Source organism: Micromys minutus (genome assembly GCF_963924665.1).
Source record: "Micromys minutus genome assembly, chromosome: 26".
NCBI classification, from domain to species: Eukaryota; Metazoa; Chordata; class Mammalia; order Rodentia; family Muridae; genus Micromys; species Micromys minutus.
The window spans coordinates 29795540-29818786 of NC_137961.1; positions in this window are offsets into that span (position 1 = coordinate 29795540).

Here is a 23247-nt window from a genome sequence, read left to right on the forward strand (position 1 = left end):
TACTCCTATGCTTTATACATAAATTGTCCTAAGAATGGTCTGCTATAAAACTGTTTTGATTCTACTTTCAAAATAAAGCGATATCAAGCAAATATTGTCTTATCTTGCAATATTTCACAAAAACCAATAGGTTACTAAATTGACAACTGAACGTTTTAATGCAAATTCTGTTAGTTTTTGATTCTTCAGAAACTACTAAAGGTTTTTTTTTTTTTTTTTTTTTTTTTTTCCCAGTATAGCCTACCTGAGTGAATGGTTTTCTATAATTGCATTTACCCTATTAATATATGTCTTTTTATTTCTCTTTGTGCACTCTGGGAAGATAGATTAATGTTCTATTAGGTAACTTTTGTTACATGACATAACATTGATGAGGGAAAAGAATGATTGATTGTATTTAATACCCTATCCCAAAATACTTGCTCTTCATTAACAAATTCATTTATGACATCTACTAACCATTTTTGTCTTTGTCTTGAATTCAATCCTCAGCATGTCAATGTTCTTGGTTAGATTATGGAGTCTATGACCAAGGAGGTATTATAAGTGCGTGTGGTAACACCTGCAAATTATGTATAGTAAGATGATTAAATCCTTATAAGGTGAGCACAAATGGATCAGAAAATTTGGTCAGTGACTTACTGTCTGTTCTTCTGTTTCTCTTGAATTTGATGCCTTGACCAATTTTAAAACTTGGCCAACAGGGAAGAACTTTTTAAAGAGAGCTTTAAATCAACTCTTAAGGGACTCTGATCCCATTGTAAGACTTCCCAGTAGTTCTTTCCACAAAAGTTAATGCTACTCATTAGCAAGAGAAAGGCTGACACAACTGTGTGAACCAGTGTCTTCCAGGTTTGAGAAGCTGTAGAGGCAGATTTCCTCTTTAAACTGGGAGACTACATATTTTGTGTCGAAAAATAACTTTTGCTGCATGTAAAACTCATGAGTTCTATATTCTGTACCACACTGTTGATTTCTTGTCCAAGTAAGAACCATGGGAGAGAATCTTTTTAGGATTAGTGAAGGAGAACTTCATCAATGAAGTCAAATTTGAAAACCAATATAGCCCTAGAGGAGGAGAATGCTAGGGTAGTGAGGCAGGAGTGGGTGGGTGGATGAAAAAGCACCCTCATGGAAGCAGGAGCTTGGGAGGATAGGACAGGGGGCTTACAGAGGGGAAACTGGGAAGGGGGATAGCATTTGAAACATAAATAAATAAAATAGTCAATAAAAATGGAAAAAAAGGAAAGTCAGAATAGCAATGGAGTAATTCCTTCAACATTTTTTCTACAACATTTTCTACTTAAATTTCCAAAAGAGAGAATTGCATTTTAATGAACTCAGACTTAAGGTGGTAAATGCATCATAATCAAGTATATGTAAATTGGAATAATTGTAAGATATATAAATCAATAAAGAAAAGACATTGTAGGGTAATAGTAAATTTATTAATATTAACTTTAATGACACATGAAAACATTCCAGACACAGAGAATATTTGGACAGAAGAGTAATTATCTTAGGGATTATAGCAAGCCATCTGCTTTTGAGTATCTTGACCCTTAAGTTTACAAATATCAATATATATATTGGCTTAAATGGCCAGGATGTTTAGAAATGAAAAAGAAAATTGTAATTTAGTAACTGCTGGCTTTCTGGCATTATTCTTAAGGAGATAAACCACTGACTGAAACATTGTCCAGGAGAGAAGATAAAGAAGAATGACCAAGAAAAGTCTTTCAATTGTCTCGATCACTAAAGCAGAAGTACCAAGTAAAGTTTGTATTTTGTTGCATAACATTCCTTTATTTTTACCATGGTACTTGTTCTTAACACCAATTCTTACTTTATAATCGCCCAGTGCTGGTACCAGCCTTCCTTTCTTACTGTACTAAATCACTTGTAGTGCACACTGTACCTTTATTCTCTATATGCACAGTCATATATTTCCACTGACTGGTCTTTTAGGTATAGTGAAGTAACAGTCATCCTTCTTGATTTTAAATGACTTATGGGAAGGTATCCCTCTTTATTGACTTCTTCTATAAATTTATAGCACAGGGTATATACTTCTTAAGCTCATCTTCCTTGCATAGCATGATTACATTTCTTCATTCAACTCCTGATTAGCAAATGAGTTTATTAGAAAAACTTCTGTAAAAGAGATCCTATCTTGCTCATGTATGTTTGACCTTTGGTCAGAATCAATGATAATATATTAGTAATCATTGAATTGAGATAAAAATATGAAATAATATACTCATCTGGAGGTTACATTGGAGAATAGTTGAATAACTAGAGAGAACAATTTATAACAATATTCATTTCTTGAATAAGATATCCAAATGTTATCAGAGCTATTCCTATTTGCTTTAAGTCAGTTTTTCCTCATGTCTTCACGAATAGAAATTCAGAGCTCACTCCACAGTTGGTCTTTCTTACTCAGATGTTGCCATACAATGTATTCATATTTTCATTTGCACTATTGGATTTATATTATGTCCTTATCAAATTTGCCATTTAATCAACTCATACCACCAGACACTGCCTGCCTGATATTTCAAATGTCCTGAGAGAAAACACACACTCACACACACCCACAAACACACACTCACACACACACACAAACACATACACACACACAAACACACAAACACACACTCAAAGATATGTTGTTTGATCTTATAGAAAATCTCAGCATCACAAAATATGTGTACATGTGTGGTATGCCCAATTTCTAGCTTCTTTCTCTGCCTCGCTATATTTAAGTATTTCTATTCCATTATTAAGGTACTATAACAACCTTTCTGGCAACCTTTGTACACATCCTCACTTGAAATGTAGTATTTTACAAAGTAGGAACTTTTTGTCTGTTTCTGTATTGTCCCTTTATCAACATAATATTTTCCTCAATAAGTAAAAGGAATGTGAATCTACTGACAATTTTCTCATGAAATCATGTGGGGTGATAAGAACTGAAGTCATTCTGTATATGACAGTATCAGGCATTATAGTTTACATTGTTCAATTTCTGAGAATTCTTTAATCAGTATATTTCTAACACACCATTTTCATTTTTTCTACAGTATTATAATAGAATTATTTTTAGTTCTGTTTTAAAAACTGGTCCTGAAAAAAAATTTATTCAGTAGTTTGTTATTAGTTTAATAACTTACGATGCTGGCTGTAATCATTTAAGCACAAATATCCATCCAGGCAGATTAGTAATGGTTTACCTCATCCCTGCCTTCAGGCTGCCATATATCTTCACTACAGAATCCAACAGAGAAATCTGACTCTTCCTGCTTTTATATTTTTATTTCTTTATCCTTAAAAAAGACTGCCAAGTTTTATTTTCTCTTTCAATATTTTTCTTTTCATTTACCTTTGATTAAGTCGGACAGAATGAATACTTTATGTAGTTATATGCAGTGGGAATGAAAGTCTGAAACATACCTGTCAAGAAAGTTTTCTTTTTTTATTTTATTTTTATTTTTATTTTTTCTTACCACTTTATTTAGAAAAAAAGGGATATATAGATAGATAGATAGATAGATAGATAGATAGATAGATAGATAGATAGATTTTAAAGACATTTTGGCATAACATTATATGAATATTTTTGTCAGTACTTAATTCTTTTAGAGGTGTGATAGCATGCATAAAAATCCCACTAGTTACCATAAGCATGAAGTACATGTAGGACAGAATGTAACATAGAACAGATTTCTTTTTGAGTATAGATTAAGCATAATAATCTGTGAATACCAGAAGTTGCCACAAGGCTATTATCTTAGCTCTTGGATTATTAATGATTTAAGGTCCCGATGTGCCCCACTCTGAGAGGGTGCTATTCATTTTTTACCTAAGAAGAAAATTTTCAATAAGTTTTGTGACAATCAAAAAGCTTACATGGTCTCAGTTCCTACAGCTTTCCTTGCCATCACTAATCAGTATCTTCTTTTTATCTCCTAGCCCTTTTCTTCACAACTTACATCACATTTTATACATTTTTGAACCTGGTTCTTCCTTCAAGTCTCTAAATCACACCTCACAAGAGTCTTCTCTTAGCATCAGCAATAGTGACTGGGTTTAGTGGCTGCATATGGGATGGATCCCCAGCTGAGGCAGTCTCTGGATGATCTTTTCTCAGGAATCTGATATGGATGCCTCCTCTGAAGCTTTGCATATGCCCCCACTGTCCCAGGTGCATGTGCAGCAGAGGACAGTATTCTCTGGCATCAGTGGGAGGAAAGGCCTTTGGTCCATTGAATGCTCATTTTTCTAGTGTGTAAGGGAATGCCAAGATGCTGAGGTGGGAGAAGGTGGTCAGGAGAGAGAGCACCTTCATGGAGGCAGAGAAGGATGAGATTAAGTGAAGGGGATAACAGCTGAAATGTAAATAAAAAGAATATCCAATTTAAAAAAAAAGGAAAATAATGAAGCACCACTGAGTTTTACAAAGTAACATTCAGCGACCTCTTTAAATTCAATTCTAATCCTTATAAGTAGAATTTAAAATGTAAATAACACTTCTCCACTGTTGGTGGGGTTGCAAACTGATACAACCACTCTGGAAATCAGTCTGGCGATACCTCAGAAAATTGGACATAGTACTACCTGAAGACCCAGCTATTCCACTTCTGGGCATATACCCCAGAGACACCTTAGTACACAACAAAGATAGATGCACCACAATGTTCATAGCAGCTCTATTTATAATAGCCAGAAGTTGGAAAGAACCCAGATGTCCATCAGAAGGTGAATGGATACAAAAATTTTGGTACATTTACACAATGGAGTACTACTCAGCTATGAGAAACAATGACTTAACGAAATTCTTAAGAAAATGGATACATCTAGAGAATATCATCCTGAGTGTGATAACCCAGTCACAAAAGAACAGACATAATATGCAGTCACTGATAATGGGATACTAACCCCAGAAAGAACTGAACACTCCAGAAACAACTCACAGACTGTGTGAAGCTCAAGAAAAAAAAAAATGAAAGAAAAGAAAGAAAAGAAAAAAAATCATTATGCTCAATCCTTACACACCAAGAAAATGTTGACTAATTCCGGGTTACATCCTGTTTTACATGTACTTTATGCTCATTGTAACTAGTAAGACCTTAATGTACACTATCAAACCTTTGAAAAAAAAAGCCAAACATTGAAAAAAAAGGTATTCGTATACTTTTATGCAAAAATCCTTAAAATTTGTACATTTATCTTTGTTTTTTTAAAATAAAGTTGTTAAAAAAAGTAAATAAAAATATCTTCTCTTTCTCTTTGTCTTCTTTATAAAACATTTTTTTTCTTGTCCCATGGAGGCAAATACTGTCTGCTGAATAGTAAATGTGATACATTTTGGAAACTGATTCTATAGAAGAAGTAATCTTTAAGACACAAAATGATGGAGTACATGGACTTCAGTATAGAACACATCTATGGGCTTTGCCTTCATCTCTGTCATCCTTGACCTAATGGCAGTTGAGCGATGCCTGTGTTTAAGTGAACTAGGAACCCTTTTATCCAGAACAATACTTCACTGTCTTCAAGTGTGCACAGGTGTTTTCATCAGTTATAAGGATGCTCCTTCTAATAACTAAAACTTTTTAATGATACAGTGAAGATACAGAATGCATCTGTAACCAGCAACCTCAGAAGCACTCACTTGAAGATCCAGGTGTTTGCACCTCTGTGGCCAATTACATATCTTCTGAGGGAAGCTCAGAGTCTAATCGAGAAACCCTTGCTCCTAAACATGTTTTAGATGGAATGAGTATGTAAGTTGAGTTGGAGATCCTGGGAAAGTTTAACTTCTTTGCAGTGGTAAAAGCAGAAGCTTATTGGGAAAATTAATTTGTAAAATTCATAGAATCATAAATTCTGCTAACAAAGAATGTGGCCTCAGTTTCTCATAGAAACATGAGGTATGACTGTGCTGGTTTATTTCTTTGGCCTTCCTGTGGCCTGTGATATTTAAACGAATCTGATATGCCAGGTCCAGGTTAGAGCTTTCATACCTATCTGTACCTGATCTTAGCTCCCTGAGAGTTTACACATTTTGTTTCCCCAAATCTTTACACAGCATCCTATATCCCAGAGATTCTAATCTTCATGCATATAGTTACAAGTCTAAAACTAAGCAAATACTCCCCTTACTTCTAGTTTCATAATTTTGCATGTTCGGAACCTTTAAATTTGCATTCTTGCAGACTGGCACTCACCAGCAGTCTCAATGCTGTGGCTGCTGAGGGAGGGTTATCAGGACAAAATGTGTACAAATGAGTTCCAGTCTAGTCAAGTCTATACTGAGACACCCTGAACATTTGAACAGGTCATAGAAATAACAGTTCCAGTTGGAAATTTTCTTATGAAGTTGTGCTATTAAAAGATATTTTTCTTTTGAAATTCATATGTGGCTCACCGAGTGTATTTAAGCACAGCGTCTAATACTCTTGATTTATAGTCTTCCATAAAAATTCTCTCTGTCTCTCTCTGTCTCTATCTCTGTCTCTCCCTCTCTCTCTCTCTCCCCCCCTTACACACACACACACACACACACACACACACACAGACACACACAGGAAAAAAAAAGTCTTAGCGAACTGAAATATTCTACCTGGAAGCATTTACTAGGTGACTCTGATTCTAAGGAAGATCCCAAAAGATAAATTTCTGTTGTAGCAATTATGACATAAATATCTCAAGAAGTTTGAATTAGGTTCTAAAAATTTATGTGGCATAAAATTTTAGTTGTTATCATTTAATTTTATATATTATTTAAGTTACTTAATTTGAATAAGTTTGCTGATCCACTTAGACATCTCTGGCTTAAAACAATGATATATTTACATATTTACATATTTATAATACAAGCTACAACTCTCATAGGTTTACCATGAGAAATTATATAAGTGCCATTGGTATTGACCTAAACAAGCTGGAAGAGCATAAACATTTAGAGAAAAATAAAAACGGGTTTATTAAATATCTTGCCTTTTCTCAATGTATTAGATATCTGGACCTGAATCTGGGAAGGGGGATCTCTCATAATCTAGGTCTTAAAGACGCTGCAAACATTAGTCAAATGAACTGTGAAACATTTTCACAGGAATAAAAAGAGAGGCATTTAAACACATAAAATTTTACTCACACTTCTTTCAGTATAATTTCTAAGTGCACATGATTAATCATTTTCAATATATAGGATTGTTTCAAATTGACCTTTTAAGGTAAATAATATATAATAGCTATTAGTCTTTTACAAATGGCATAGATCACTTTGATTTAATTTTGTGTGGTAATCGGACAAAACTTGGTATGTTTTTTTCTCTTCTGGCTGTAATAATTGTGAAGAATTAGAGAAATTCATACTACAATATACACAATCATAATTTATACAGTTGGAAAAAAGCCCTTCCAGGAATGAAGTATCAAGTAAATAGCATCTTTGTAATTTGAACCTGCCTGGACTCTAGTATGAAGATCTACATTGGATATTAAGTTTCAAATAAGGCAACACCCAAAGAATTATAATTTTGCTTATATGAAAGGCTTGTTCTTTATATGCTATAGGATATTCCATATATCTAAAAATTCACACTTAAATCAATAAAATAAAATAAAAACTTTTACAAAAAGCACATACTAAATACCAAGCTACCAAATACTCATTTCCCTCTGTTGTTCTAACAGTTACTCTTGAAATGATAAGTTCTGTCAGATACTGAAAATTGTTAAGTTAAAGGAGTTCTTATTTCTGTGGCAATTTCTTGCAGAAACACATTTAGGACAATTGTTTTTACTGATGGAATGGATCTCAAAACTTAGAAATATTTTGCTGAAAGAATTCTTTGTAAAATTAAAATAAAATACTATTTTTCAGATATTGTCACATTTGTTTAAATATACTGTACTCAAACATAACCTGATAACTAGGACAGGGAGAGAGGAAAAGTCTTTGGCCACACAGCAGTACAGACTCTAGCTTGAGGCTCTAGAAGCAGAAATATATTATTGATAAATGTATATCAAAATATATCTGTCAAACAACCGGAAAAATGAGCACATTCCGCGAGCAGAAAGTGAGAAAAAACATTGTTCTTGTCTCCAAATTTCATTTGTTGGAGTTTGGATAGAACTTGACAAACAAACAAAAGAACCATCACTAGGAACAATGTTGCAAAGAGCTTGGTTTAACCTGATTCCAATAGTTCTTCCTGGGAATGTGAAGGATGAATTAAGTTGATCCCCAAAGACTTTCCCTTCCACGAATTACCTTTTTCACCTTGGAAAGCCACAGAAAAATGCACCTCCTAAGCTGTTAAAAATGACCTTTTTTTCCCTCTGCAATGATTTATCTTTTTCCTGGAAAATCCGTTTTACAAAAGGGGAGTATGATTAAAGAAGGCAGGCAGCACAAACACTTACTGAAGACCCTGCTTATCTGGAACTCACTTGACAATGTGTGTTTCTGGGGTTGGGAATGCTGCAGGTTCAAGGCACAATTCTGCCTTTCAGGCACTTCAATTTACTTCATGCCTGAGCACTGTCATTGTACGCAGACAAGATGAAAAGCATCCTTGTGTAAAGAAATTGAAATGGAATCCTACTTGACCCAGCGGGATGGGGCATTATGTTTGACTCAGCAGTGATTCCTGGGATAATATCTAATTCCAGGAGGAAAATTTCTTGATATGGCCACCTGCTGTGAGCGGCTTTGTCTGGGGATCACAAGTTGTTCTGGGTGACTAGGCTCAGGACACAGCTAGAAGAATGCAGCTCAGCTCCTGCTGGCATTTAGATCTCTTCATTTTCTAGATGCTTGCTATTCAACAGGAACAAGTGAATGGAGCAGGGGACTCTTAGACTGTGAAGCACTCCACACTCCAGCGGCAACTGAGAGTCAAGGCCTGCTTGACCCGGGATTTGTATTTATTTAATTTTTTATAGAGCCATCATTATTTCTTCAGAGGGCTCTTTTTAATTTTTACACTCCTCGGGCCAGTCTCCTTGCATGTCTTTCTCTGTTCATCGTTTGTGAAGTATTTACTTTGAAAAGGCTGCACAGCAATAGATTAAATAAAATAGGAACACCCCATGTCTCTCGCAAGAGAGAATCGTGCAGATAGCCTTATTACTTCTATCAGAGAACAAAGATTTTTTATTTTTAATTCCCAGCATGCAGGAGAGTATTGGGCCAAAAGCAAATAAATGAGGTGTATAATGTCAAAGTTTTCAATGCAGTCAAGAAAAATTGTCTAATTGGTTTTGCTGCAATTACTGCATTTAGAATGTAATGACTTAGTTGTTAATTCTCATTATTCCTACCTTACAAATTATATATGTACACATATAAATATATATACATACATACATACATATATATACATATATATATATATATATATATATATATATATTCATACAAATATAAACAAGAAATCCTTATTCTGACATGCTCCTCACTTCCAGAGTATAGTTTTAAGGTACAGTAATTCAGAAGAAGCACTCACAGCTACCATCTCAGTTATCAGACACTGATAACCCATTTCCATTGACCTCCTTTCCTCTTTTTCTCTTCTTCATAGCAACTGATACCAAGCACATTCATTAACCAAACTTTATCACTTGTTCGCTTGCACATTGATAAAGGTATTTAATAAACAACAACAAAAATATCTCTCTGATTCTTCTTAGTAAAATGAAGATATTTGATCCTAATCATTTTTCCAAGTTTTCTTCAATCCAGACTTGAACTTTGAGAGTTGGTTCATCATAAAAACTAGATTTCTTTGCTGCTTTGCTTTATGTTTTTAAGATAGCTGTCCTAACTAAAATCCAAAAGTGATTATCTTCTTTCAAATAAAGGAAGCAAGATTTCATGGCCCAGTTCATAATGCAATGTAAATTAATACTTAAAATTCATATGTAATAGTATAAATATTAATTGTCAGCATCTATATAGCTAACAGTACAATAAAAATACAGTGCATACACTTGATTATATCAATATCTTCATAGGTGGAAATGTATTTATATAGTAATAAGATGATTGTATTGTTCTGACATTTGTTTAATTGTAAATATCTTGTAATATGTTTGCATTTTAAACCAGTATATCCAAAGACACTTGTCATGTATGCAGGAGATGTTTTAACATAACCTCATTAAATATTCCTGAATTTGACTCAAATGGGTCAGGGGAAGAGATATTTTTATAAATAGCATTAGTAATTAGAGTTCCTGAATGTTATTTTAAATACTGTTTGAAGTAAAGAAATATATGCTACAGGCAATAGGCAACTTTAATCAAATATTTCAGAAAAAATGAAAATAAATCATAAAAGAATTTTCACTATGTTAAAAAGCAAAGCAGCAAAAGTGTTTGTTTGTTTTCTTTCTTTCTTTATTTCTTTTTTGAAAATGTGTGTGCCATTATGAACAAGTACATTTCTGTGTGTGTGTGAAATACAAAATGCAATGTCCAAATCCTCACTTTCTTTTCTCTTTCTCTTGACATGCCTTGCAAATGACTTGGTTGTAAAAGCTTACACAGTGGTGAAAATCAGGACTCTGCACAGAGAAGGAGAAAATACAATCAACCTGGTGACCAAGTTCAAGACCTTCACTACAAGAAGTAAGTTAAACAGTGTCTCTGCTAGGAGCCAACACAAGTCATACAGTTCACACAGAGAATAAATAAGTATCCACACTAGTGTGTATGTAAATACACATGCGCATGTAAAGTCTCTCACCCCCCACACACACAATTCATTAACCATTTTTAGACAAGGACATTGATAGTGAGAATCACTCAGTACTAGTGATATCACTGTGAAATCGAAATAATTAATGAGCAAATGTTCGTTTCTACATGTTTCATTCTAATGAGAGGAGTATAGGGAACACAGAAATGAACTGACTTCAGAATTAGTTAAATAAATAAATTTAAGTTTAAAGCTTTATGTAAAAATGAAGTTCTCAGGGAATGATATCTACCAAAAGCAACGTCTGGTTGAAATAGCTGAAACTGCAAAATCAATAGTATATTTAAAATTATTAAATACAATAAGAATGCTTAATGTACTGTCTAATTAAAATATTGATAAATAACAAGATTAAATACATGTTTCTAGGACTATAAATGTTCACAACGAGGACATAATGTGATTTATTTGGTTGAATAAAACTCCATTATATATATAAAGCACACATTATTTATTCACTAATGTGTGGAGGAACATAGGATTGTACACGATTCAGCTCTAGTGAATAGTGACTCAATAACTTCAGGTCAACCCACAACTCTGTAGTATGCTGACAGATGCTTCCATCAAGAAGTGGATGATTAAAATGTTATATTTGTTTTTAATATTTGAGGAGGCAAATATCGATTTTCATGCCTAGATTAATTTACCTTCCTAATAAAAATGAATAAATATAAGAACAAAGAGTGTATGCAAAAGAAAACAGAATAAAACAAAAATGGTGCCCAGTGGAAGCTGATTTTCACCCATACCTAAGACAAGAGCTAAAATACATCGGGAAGTAGCAGGGTATATTTTCTGAAAACTACTAGAAATCTTTTTCAAATAGAACATATGCTAAACATCCACAAAGGCTGCAATGCATTTAAACAGATTATAATCACACAGATCAAGTCTTGTCACAAAATAGAAGTAAACAGACAGTAAGGGACAAAGTAGCAAGTTAGCAAGTTTGTGGTTAAGAAATAAATTTCAAAGCATCTGTGTTCATAAGTAAATAGCAAAAAGAGATGGAAAATTAAATATATGAGATACAATTGCAGTAACTCAGAGGAAAACAGACCAATAGCAGAAAGATACAAACTACTGACGTTTAACTCTGAAAAATGTATCCATCATCAATAAGTAATGCATAAAGTGGTTGATTTATAAAAACAAACAAAAAACATTAGAAGCTTACAAGATGTAAATCTTTAAACTAAATGTCTTCACTGGACACATATGTCAAATATGATCAGACATTTATAGTACTTTCTATCAAGTACATCAACCCAAGTGAGCGACATTCAACTGTCCTCTGGCTAGTCACATTCTAACACTAAATCTTAAAACTATCCTGAGAAAATAATAAATATTAAAAATAACTCATCTATGTCCAAAATGCCAAAATGTCCAGAAATTGGAAAATATTATTAAATTATGAAAGAAAGCAAATAGATCAAATAATTTTACCTTATAAATATATTTTTTTCAAGTATAAGATCTATGTTGGTAGCTATTGCAATCTAAATAAATACCATGTAGCTAGATCTGCAGGCCAATAGAAACCATGAATATTATAACAAACACAGGAAACAGTTCTTTGTAATGCCTTTGTTAGATCTCCCTAAATTAAAGAAAAAGTAGTAATTATGAATGGAAAACACATTTCCTGTCATGAAGAAACAAAAAGTTATGAACTCAAAATGTCCAGGAGATCCAGGACACATGGAGAAAATCAAACCTACGGATAATAGGTGTAGAAGAGGGTGAAGAATATCAACTAAAAGGCACAGTAGATATCCTCAACAAAACTATAGAGGAATACTTTCTTGCCCTTAAGAATGAGATCACCATGAACATAGAGGAAGCCTACAGAACTCCAAATAAATTGGAGGAGAGAAAAAACTCCTCCAGACACACAATAGTCAAAACACTGAATATTTGAAACAAAGAAACAAAGAAAGAATCCTAAAAGCTGTAAGAAAAAGGAAAAGTAATATATAAACCCTTTCTTTTATAACTTGCTTTTGAGCATGATTTTTTATCACAGAAACAGAGAAGTAACAAATGCAGAACTTATTCTAGTCTTACAATTACATATTACTAGAAACACAAATATGGCCTACTGTTAATCTTAGAATATTGTAAGTTCAGACAATCATTCAAATCATCTATTCACATTCTAGTTGTACACCTTGGTATTTTTGGAAAATGATCATATAAGTTAACTAGGCACACAGTGTGACTTCTTTATACCCACATCCTAATAGTTACATTTATGATGGTAGCAAGGCTGATAGAAACAGAATATTTAATCAGAAAAAAAAAAAAAAAAAAAAAAAAAAAACCAGAATGTCCTCTATGGAATTACTCCTGCATTGAATGAGTCGTAGAGACTGAAATAAGACAGAAATTACCCACAGTGTTTCCTGAAATTGATAATTTCCACAGGTGAGCAGGAGGAGGAGGAAAAATATACCCTTTATATCCTACAGAAGTATCAAAGTTGACCAATGAAGAAGTTAGAGAAAGGACCAAAGGAACTGAAGGGGTTTGCAACCCCATAGGAACAACAACAATATCAACCAACCAGAGACTAAACCACCAACCAAAGAAAACACATGGAGGGTCCCATGGCTACAGCTGCGTATGTAGCAGAGGATGATCTTATCAGGCACCAGAGCATCAAAGCTTTAATGGGAGGAGAGACCGTTGGTCCTGTGACAGCTGGAATCTTGATGCACCAGTGTAGGGAATGCCAGGTCAGGGATATGGCAATGAGCGACTGGGTGGTTGGGTAACACTCTCATAAAGGTACAGGGAGAGGACACTGAACAGAGGGATTTGAGAAGAGAAACAGAGAACGTGAGTAACATTTGAAATGTAAGAGAGAGAGAGAGAGAGAGAGAGAGAGAGAGAGAGAGAGAGAGAATGTCTGCTATGAAAAAATGTTATTTGGAAACAAGCCAACAAAAGCAAGGGAATGAAGAGGCTTTTCTCATTTAAGTTGCTTCTTTCTATGTCTAACATTCTATGACTAAGACTTGTCTCCATCATGTGAGCAATATTTACCTCTAAGTGACCCCAACTTGTCACAGTAACTTCAGATTTGCCTTAAATGTGAATAAACTTTTCTTTGTGTGGCTTCAGGCATGACTCAAAAAATATACCAAGTTCCAAGAATATGTTTATCACAATATTAAACTCAGTCTGGACTAAATGTATTCTGCATTTTATATACCTCCAGAAATGTCTACAATGTTCTAGAACAGTACTTCTCAACCTGTGGGTTGTTCCTCCTTTGTGTGTTGCCTAAAACAATTGGGAAAATACATTTATTTACATTGAAATTCATATATATATATATATATCAGGATTGGTCACTCTATATTTGAAAATCAATATAGGAATCTATCTCTGAAATTTTCTGATAATATTGTAGACAAAGAAGAATTCACAATAGCATACCAGTTCTGGAAATCACTATAGTGTATCATCAAAAAGAAAAAAATCTAAATCAAACATATTACCTGGCTATGTTATTCTTCTGAATATCTACAAATGACTAGGCATCCTCCTTCATAGATCCTTGCTCAGTAGTGCTTGTTGCACCTATTAAAAATAACAAGTAAATATATTCATGATATATATCAGTCAAGAGATGAAGGATAACAAAAATTTACACACAGAAATACTATTGATCTTTAAAAACAAGTTGTAAAATTATCTGGAAAGTAGGTAGTAGAAAAGGTTTTCTACTGGGTGAGGTAATCCAGACATAGAAAGACAATTTCCACAAGCTTCTTCTCATCTGCAGTTCAAATTCTCAGCTCCAAATACCCAGATACAAGTACACAACATGAAGTAACCAGAGAAACTGGGAAAGCATAGACAGTGAGAGAAGTGTTGGGTTTGTGAAGACAGTTGCAGGATGTAGGTGGTACCAAATGAGAAAAGGAACAACTGGGAGCGACTCCAACTATAGAGGAGGAAAGGAGGTCAAAACGGAGAGAAGGTTGGACAGGAGATAAACAGCACACTGAAATTGCTTGACAAACCCACAAGGGTTTATATTTCGTTTCATGTCAAATGCAAAACTTTCTCTAATTAATCCTCATGTCTTGCTGCCCTGTCATGGTTTCCTTTTGGCCTATGCTCAATCTCAACACTCATTTGTTGACATACATACCAAAATTAAAAGTGAAGTTTTATATGTAAAGGAGGACATATGATTATAATTTTCTAAGTCGTAGTTACCTGGTTTAATAAGAAGCTTCTCGATACCTGAGAACAACATTTTTCATTTTTTTGTTACAAATAAGTAAAAACCTAGAGTGTGTATTTGCTTTTTTATCATTTATTCTGTTGATGGCCAACAGAGTTGGTCCCATTTCCTACCTATCACGTATAGGTCAGTAGTGCAGCAGTAAACATTGATAAGTACAAATATATTTTTGGAAATAGAATCAATTGAGTGTGAGCTCAGGAATAGTGAAAGTACTTGTACATTAAATCGATTTTATATTTTGAAAGTTACTGTCCCGTAATCACTAGAGAAGTGAGAAAGGGCTTCACTTTCCCACATCCACACCAGTGTCTGCTATCATGTGTTTATCTTGATAGTAGGCATTCTGACTGGAATGAAATGAACTCTCAAAACTGTTTAAATTAAAATTTTTCTGTGACCAATGATGTTGAATATAGTTAAAATATTTGTTGGTCATTTATGTTTACTTGGAAATTTGCATTTCATCCTTTCACTCTTGTGTTGATATTTCTGTTGCTTGGGTATTGAATTGTTTGGATTTTTACATATTCTACATATCAACTGCTTGATTGACATATATATGGTGACAATTTCTCTCAATCTGTAGGCTATTTACTCTGCACATAAAACTTTTAATCCGTGCACTTTTACTTTTGTTGACTTGGGAGAAATTTTCCAATGTGATTAGAAAGCTCATTTACCTATGCTTAGACTTTGAATTAAGCACATTCCAAATTTACCTAGTTCACGATATTCTACGATAATAAGAAGACTCATAGTGTAGAGATTTCAAATTGGAAAGACTCTAAGATAAATCTCTTCTCTAGAAGAAACATTTTACTGATAATTATTACTTGGCTTATATATTGTTTTTAAGATAGAAGCAGTGGCTAGAATACAATGGTAGAAATTATAACAAATTCAATATAGCTTCTCTAGACATTTTTTAAATCAAATCATGTGTTTATCAGCTGCTTGTTCACACTGGGTTGTACAGTCTTACAAGAATTGATTCTGCCTGTGACATTTGTCTTCCTTTCACTTACCTAAACCATTTGTCTTTATCCTTCTATACTATACTTACTTTTGCCTTCTATACTATACTTACTTATTCTACCTTGAGCATAAAGCTTTCCAAAATTCTTTATATTAACATGGAGACATATTGTATTGTTTCTCTTGAAAATCATGTTATCAAGCTGACTTATAAATATTAATGTTTACATTTACAGAACTGCATCCTACTACCCTGGGTCAGAGAAGCTTCTTTTTATGCTGGGTATTGATAAGTTCAATGCACACATTTTGAGTTGTTATAGACGGGTCACTTATGCCACTTCTTTCCACTCAAAGCTCAAAGAATATCATGGAAGATGTATTAGAAAAACTGTGACAGGCTAGGATAGAGGAGACCAGTGAAGTGTTGTTTCCTGGGAATTTAATAGCCATAATATTCATGTATTATCATTGCTGACATTGGCTACCTAGACAAGATATTCTAGCCAGGCAGAATTCCTGCACATATGTAGTGGAACAAGGGTCCTTAGGCTTTTTCTCTAACTCAGAAACGACAGAGAGTTGATTCCTGCTAGGAAAATAGATGTCAGTTTGGGTTGAATATATAAACCCTATTACATAATCTTTGAGCCAGTGGATGAGATCACACTCAATCCCATGTGAATACCATTGATTGAAATCTGTGAGTTATTAATTTTAAAAAAGAATTAAAACATGAATTTGGAAGCAACATGTGTTGGAACATCACAGGGAAGAACTAAAAGGAAAGAGTAGGTAGAATAAAAACACATTGCACATATGAAAGTCCCAAATAATGGCTATTTTTAATGAAACAAGAAAAAGGCTAAATCCAGTGTATTGGTCTGAGATTTGGGGCTATATCATGACCATAAAGTGGTCTTAGAATAGAAATCATTCTGTTACAAATTTGGATAAACAATTTCAGTATTTTATACAACTTTCTTTGTTCCAAAATACCCAGAGGGCCAAATGACATTGGTGAGTTTAATCATTATATATATTGATATGGGTTGATGTTAATATGATACATGATTGGACAGTGGAGAGGTAGACCTGGAAAAGACAAGGAAAACAGAACAGAAGGAGGGAAAGGGAGATTCGAGGAGGAATCAAGACAGAACTGGAGTAGGAGGATGTACATCCAGGTGGTTATAATTGGAGATAAGTAGATATGAATTTTAAGGGTTTCTATAGGTCTTTTTATCTCATATAGAAGGGTTGTTTATACCTTTGTCCATGGGATATAAACTTATTGTGTAGCAGGTTTGTGGATTGAGAATTTAATATATAAACATGCTTGATAAGATACTGGACTTGGGAGCTATGTTTGTGCCGGTTGGTGGAGGAAAGGACCAAAACAGGGTGGTTGTATCCACCTGGCTCAGAAGCAACAGGATGGGTAGAGTGAGTCACCTGAGAAGGGAACCTCATGGAGAGGGTGGTTTGCAGACCTTGTGACAGAGTCTGTGTGCTCAGACTCCACACTAGAGCAGCATCTTGGAGTGAGATGTCTGGGTCCGATAAAAGGCTAAACAAACCCTTTTGCAACATATTGACTGTAAACTCTACTTGTTCTGGGAATATCTGTCAAGAGTGATGAGCTGTTCCAGGAGGATGAATGAATGTACAAATTTGTATTAGGCTAGATTATATCACATATTTCTGCATGATCAATATATGATATTTGAATGAAACCCCCAATGCTCGAGACATTCCTGATCATTTGAATTTAGGAAAGAGAAGTATATATTTTGTTCACTTTGTGAACTTCAACATACACAACATATCTTGCTAATGTTTGAAGAAAAGTATAAAAGACAATTAGATATAAATGTATCTGTTTATTTTTTTCCTAAATAGAAGTAGGATTAAGAACTAAAATCCTGACAAGACCCATACAATTAAACATGATCACAGTCTCTCAGAAGAAAGATATAAGAAACTCCACAATTACACATAATACACACACACAAACTTCTCTAGTGGGTATTTTCAGGTTTTTTTTTCCCCAAGAACTATTATTTGTCATCATAAAGCTTCTATAGAGAATTACTGTGACTCATAGGAGTTTGAAGTTTCTGCTGGTCTTCCCTTTCTCTGACATTGATTTCTGCACTCAGTGGAAAAATTCCAATAAGCAGCCTCGCTAAGAACTCTCCCTAATGAATGGCATTCCATCTTTGGTCTGTAGGGAGATGTGCCTGCACCTGATACTCTGGCTTTCGCCTGAAGAGATCACGTTCTTTCACTTTGGCTTCAAAGATTTTTTTTCACCAAGTGGATTCAGATATCTCCAGAAAGATTGCTTCAGTCTCCCTGAAATGTTTTGGCCCTTTTCCTCTGCAGTTAAGTGCACTTCTAAATGAAACAGACAATGAAATGGTGGGGATGCTGAGCATGAACGTGAACATAATGAGCATCTACCAATGCTTCCACCTAACCAATTGCAAGTGTAAGTGCTTAAAGAAGAAACACTGCAGAACACCCTAAACTATCATCTGCGATGCTAGCCTTTATAATGCCCCTCAAATTAAACAACAATGAAAGTAAAATATGGGCATGAGGCACATTATACTCTTTCCTTCTCGATATCACTTTCATCCTTTGTTGATCTTCTCCCAAGAAGCAATTTCCCCATTCCCATGGCTGTTTTCTATGAGGGAACACGCTGAGCCACCTCCCTCTCATTGTACTGGTTACACTGCATTATTTCTGGTGACACTGAAGGACTTCAAAGTGGCCCTTCAATCTGTATCATTTATCAACTTTTCCTGGCCATTCAGTATTACTGTCATGTCCCTCTGAGCCACTGGCAGCAGGACAGCAGGCCTAAAACAAGACGGAACTGGCAGATGTAGGAGTGTGCAGTGAGAGGCTGGAAGATGGTGGCAGCATGGTGCATATAGACTTCCTCTGAGGATGAGTAAAGCTGCAATGGAAAAATGCATCCCCCATATTTACTGAGTGTTTAGTAATAAATCATGGCTTGTTTGAAAGGATCAACATCCAAAGATGAGGAAAATGAATGGCAGAAGGAGGAAGCTTGCCCAACATTAACTGGCATGTTAGTGGCAGGCAAAGTTGTGTTCCCCTGTAGGGAACAGGCCAGAGGAATATGTCCTTCCATCATGAGCACAAGACTTCAAGTACCAGCTGTTCTTAAGTTGTCATATTATTTTCTTACAGAGGATATTAATAGTTTGTTACCAAGCAGTGATTTGAAATAATGTGAGAGGTTTTTTTCACTCATTACTTTATAAAATATTCCCAGTTTTGTAAGTTTTCAAATATCCATGGAAACTTTTTATTTTTTATTTTGACTTCTCATTATTTTCTGAAAGACATCAATTTTGTTTTCTAGTCATTTTCATTGTTTCTGTTTGATTACTGAGCTTTGTATGTCTAAGAGCTGAAGACTTCAAGGTTTTTTACTCTACCTAGTTGCTCTTATATTATGCATGAGCTGTCTTCATTCAGCCCTCTGTGACTAATCATAGCTGTTAATTATATTTTGAAAATACACCCCTTCTTCCAAACCATAATTCTCTTTGAGGTTTGTGGCTTATTCTGCTGTTGTTTTTTACTTGCTTTCTTTTTTATTCTAGTTTCAGTTTTCTATGGTATAGTTCCTTCCTAAGGCTGGAGAGATGGGTAAGCAGTTAGAACAACTAGTCACTAATTCAAAGACCCTGAGGTCATTTTCCATTGCCCACATGGTGCTTTACCATCATCTGTGACCACAGTTCTAGGATATCTGGCCTCTAGGGACATTAGTTTTGTGCATGGTGCATAGACATTCATGTAGAAAAATTGTATGACTAAAGAACAGTTGTTGCTCAAACATCTGGCAAGGATTACTGCATTGGACATAGTTAAGAATGATGTGTCAGAAATCTCTGGAAGGTTTGAGTACAGAGAGAGAAGATCAACGGCTGATTTAAGTTTAGGTTATTTAACTGAATCACCTCACTGGAGACTCTAATTTAAATATCTTATGACTGAGAAATAAATATCCATTGTATTTCAAAAGAAGCCTTTATTTTATTAGTATTGTAAGCATGACTAAGAGAGAGGTGTTGAGAAGCTGAGTTCAGCATGCAATATTTAATAGCTTGCTTCCTGCAAACTAGACATGTGTCTGCTGTATCTGCTTACTTCCCTATCACTGCAGAACATACTGCAGATTTAAGAATGTAGCGTATTCACAGTTAATTAATAAGTTTTTTCCTCTGGGTTCCATTTAATCCAAACTCAGGCATAGTTTTTCTTCCTTAGCATGTCTTCCTGTGGCTGTCTCTGACATACTGACATGCTTTCCTTTCTGCTATTTTTTTATCCAAATACTAAGTTTATAGTAGAATTCAATGTATTTGAAAATTGTCAATGACAAAAAAAGTAAAACATACTGTATTGCATGTATGATAAATTTTGATGTATATAATGTTCTAGATCATTAAACTAGGACAATGAACTAGATATGGTAGCACATGACTTTAATATCAAAATCCTAAGGCATAGAGAGAAAATCTTTGAGGTCTAGGCTAGCCAATTTACAGAGTTAGTTCTAGAACAGCCAGAGCTAGACAGAAAAATCCTGTTTAGAAAATAAAAACAAAATATACAAGCCAGTACTCAAGAAACAATATGTCACATTGAAGAAATATCTTAGGGGTAGAAGACTGTATATGAACCGAGGAACAAGGATTTGATGGCATGGCCCAAAGAAGTTACCAAGAGTATTCTATCTGAATCATGTGACCTCAGACGAATAGGGAGCAGTAGCAGGTTTGTTGTCCTGGAACATTTCTTTAGTTCTGAAGAGGAGAGAACAAACTCTCGAGTACAGAAGAATAAACAAGGTTACATTAGATAATATCTTTCAAAACATTTACACTTCAGATACTTGGGATTTGATCTTATAAAAGCCTGTTTTCTTTTACTTTTGAGATTATAATATAATTACATTATTTCTTCCTTGCAATTTCTCTTTCCAAAACTTTTCATACATACCTTCTTGTTCTTTTTAAAATCTATTTGTTTACATTTACTTATATTAATCTTTTTTTCTAGTTAAATATATTTTAATTACATTTCAAATGCCATCCCATTTCTCAATTTCACCTTCATAAACCCTCTATTCCATCCCCCCTTTCCCTGCTTCTATGAGGGTGCCCCCCATACTTTAAGCCTTCCTGCCTCCCTGCCCTGACACTCTCTTACACTGGGATATCCAGACTTGGCAGGACCAAAAGTTTCTTTTCCAATTGAGGCCCAAAAAGGCCATTCACTCTACATATACAGCTGGAGCCATGGGTATATTGGTTTAGTTCCTGGGAGCTCTGGTTGTTTGGTACTGTTCTTATAGAGTTGAAACCACTTCAGTTCTTTCTACTCTTTCTCTAACTCCTCCATTGAGAACACTGTTAAGTACAAAGGTTGGCTGTGAGTATCTGCCTCTGTATTTGTCATGACCTGGCAGACCTTCTCAGGAGACAGCAACATCAGGTTCCTGAATGTATTTCTTGGCACCAGCAATACTGTGTTGGTTTGGTGGCTGTATATGGGCAGGATCTCCTGGTTGTGCAGTCTCTGAATGGCCTTTCTTTAACTGCTGCTTTAAGCTTTGTCTTTGTATTTCCTCCTATGGATATTTTAGTTCCCCCATCTGAGAAGGACTGAAACACGTGCAGTTTGGTCTTTATTCCTCTTGAGCTTCATGTGGTCTTCATTTGTAGCTGAAGATAGCTGTGTCTGGCATCAATGTGCGAAGAGGCCTTTGTATCAGGGAGGGCATGTTTTCCAAATGTAAGGGAATACAAAAACAATGGGAGAGGGTGATTAAGAGTGAGTGAACCTTCCTAAAGACAAGTGGAGGGGGAGGAAAGATTGGAGCAGGGTGTGCAAAGGGAATAATGTAAATACAGAGAGTATCTAATAAGAGAAAAAATTTAAACAAACATGGCAATGAATTATAAAAAAAGAAGACAGACCTCTACATAAAATAAAATAAGATGAAATAAAATAAGAAAACACAAAAACTAACATATCAGGATTCACCAAAGCAATCAATGGGACAAGAGCCCAAGAAAAGAATCAAGTATCAGAAACTTATTCATTAAATCACTCAGGAATCCCATAGAAACACTAAATTAAAACTTTAATATATAAGTAAAGGGACTGGTTCAAGCCTGACCCCTGTGAACACACACACACACACACACACACACACACACACACAGACACAGACACACTCCCTATGAATGTTTCTCAATCATGTGAGCTATCAGCTTTTGCTCCTGATGGATTTTTGTTATTCTTTGTGTTTCTTTGTTCGTTCTATTTGCTTTTTGGTGTTCTTTAACTCCTCTGAGTCTTAGACTTTCTTGCTCCCTCTTCCAAGGGGTTTCCTTAGCCCTCAGTGGAGGGATTGAATGGGACAACCTATTTAGGTCTAAGTGTTCTAAGGTCTCTGACTCTCTGGGGAATTTCTGGCTCTGGCTCTGTATTTGTATTTTTTTTTTTTTTTTTTTACACTATAGGAGGGAATCTTAAGGAAGTTTTAATTCACATTTCAGCAAGTAGTGAAGTCTTTAAAATTTCTAAACAATGTTCTTTTTATTTGTTTGGTCTGCAGTTTTGGTGTATGTAGTTTTGTTTCTCATTCGTTTGTTTTGTATGTGCATATATGTGTGCATGTTTAATTATTTCAGTTCTCATTACATTATAGCTCTTAAAATATTGTCTACCATAAAACTTGTGAAGGTAATTTTATATTCTGTAAGCTACCTGTTTGCCTACTTAATTTATTTTACTGGATAAAAGTTTATAATTTCATGTAATCTACTATGATGAATTTGAAAATATTTTTTCAGTGCTTTTTGGATTTTGTGTAAAAAGTTATTGCCTATATCTTTATAAGTAATTTTCCTATGTTTTTCTTTACATATTTCAGTAGTTCAGATTTCAAATTAAGGTCTTTGTGTTCCTTTAAATTGATTTTTGTGTAGAGTAGGAAATATGGATCTAATTTTATTCTTTTGCAGATAGATATCTATTTTTATCAACACCATTTATTGAATTGGGCTGTCTTTTTACCACTGTGTTTTTGACACCTTTAAAAAACTACATTCATTATGCTGTGCTAGTTTATTTCTGGGTCCCCTACTTCTTGCAATAAGTCTA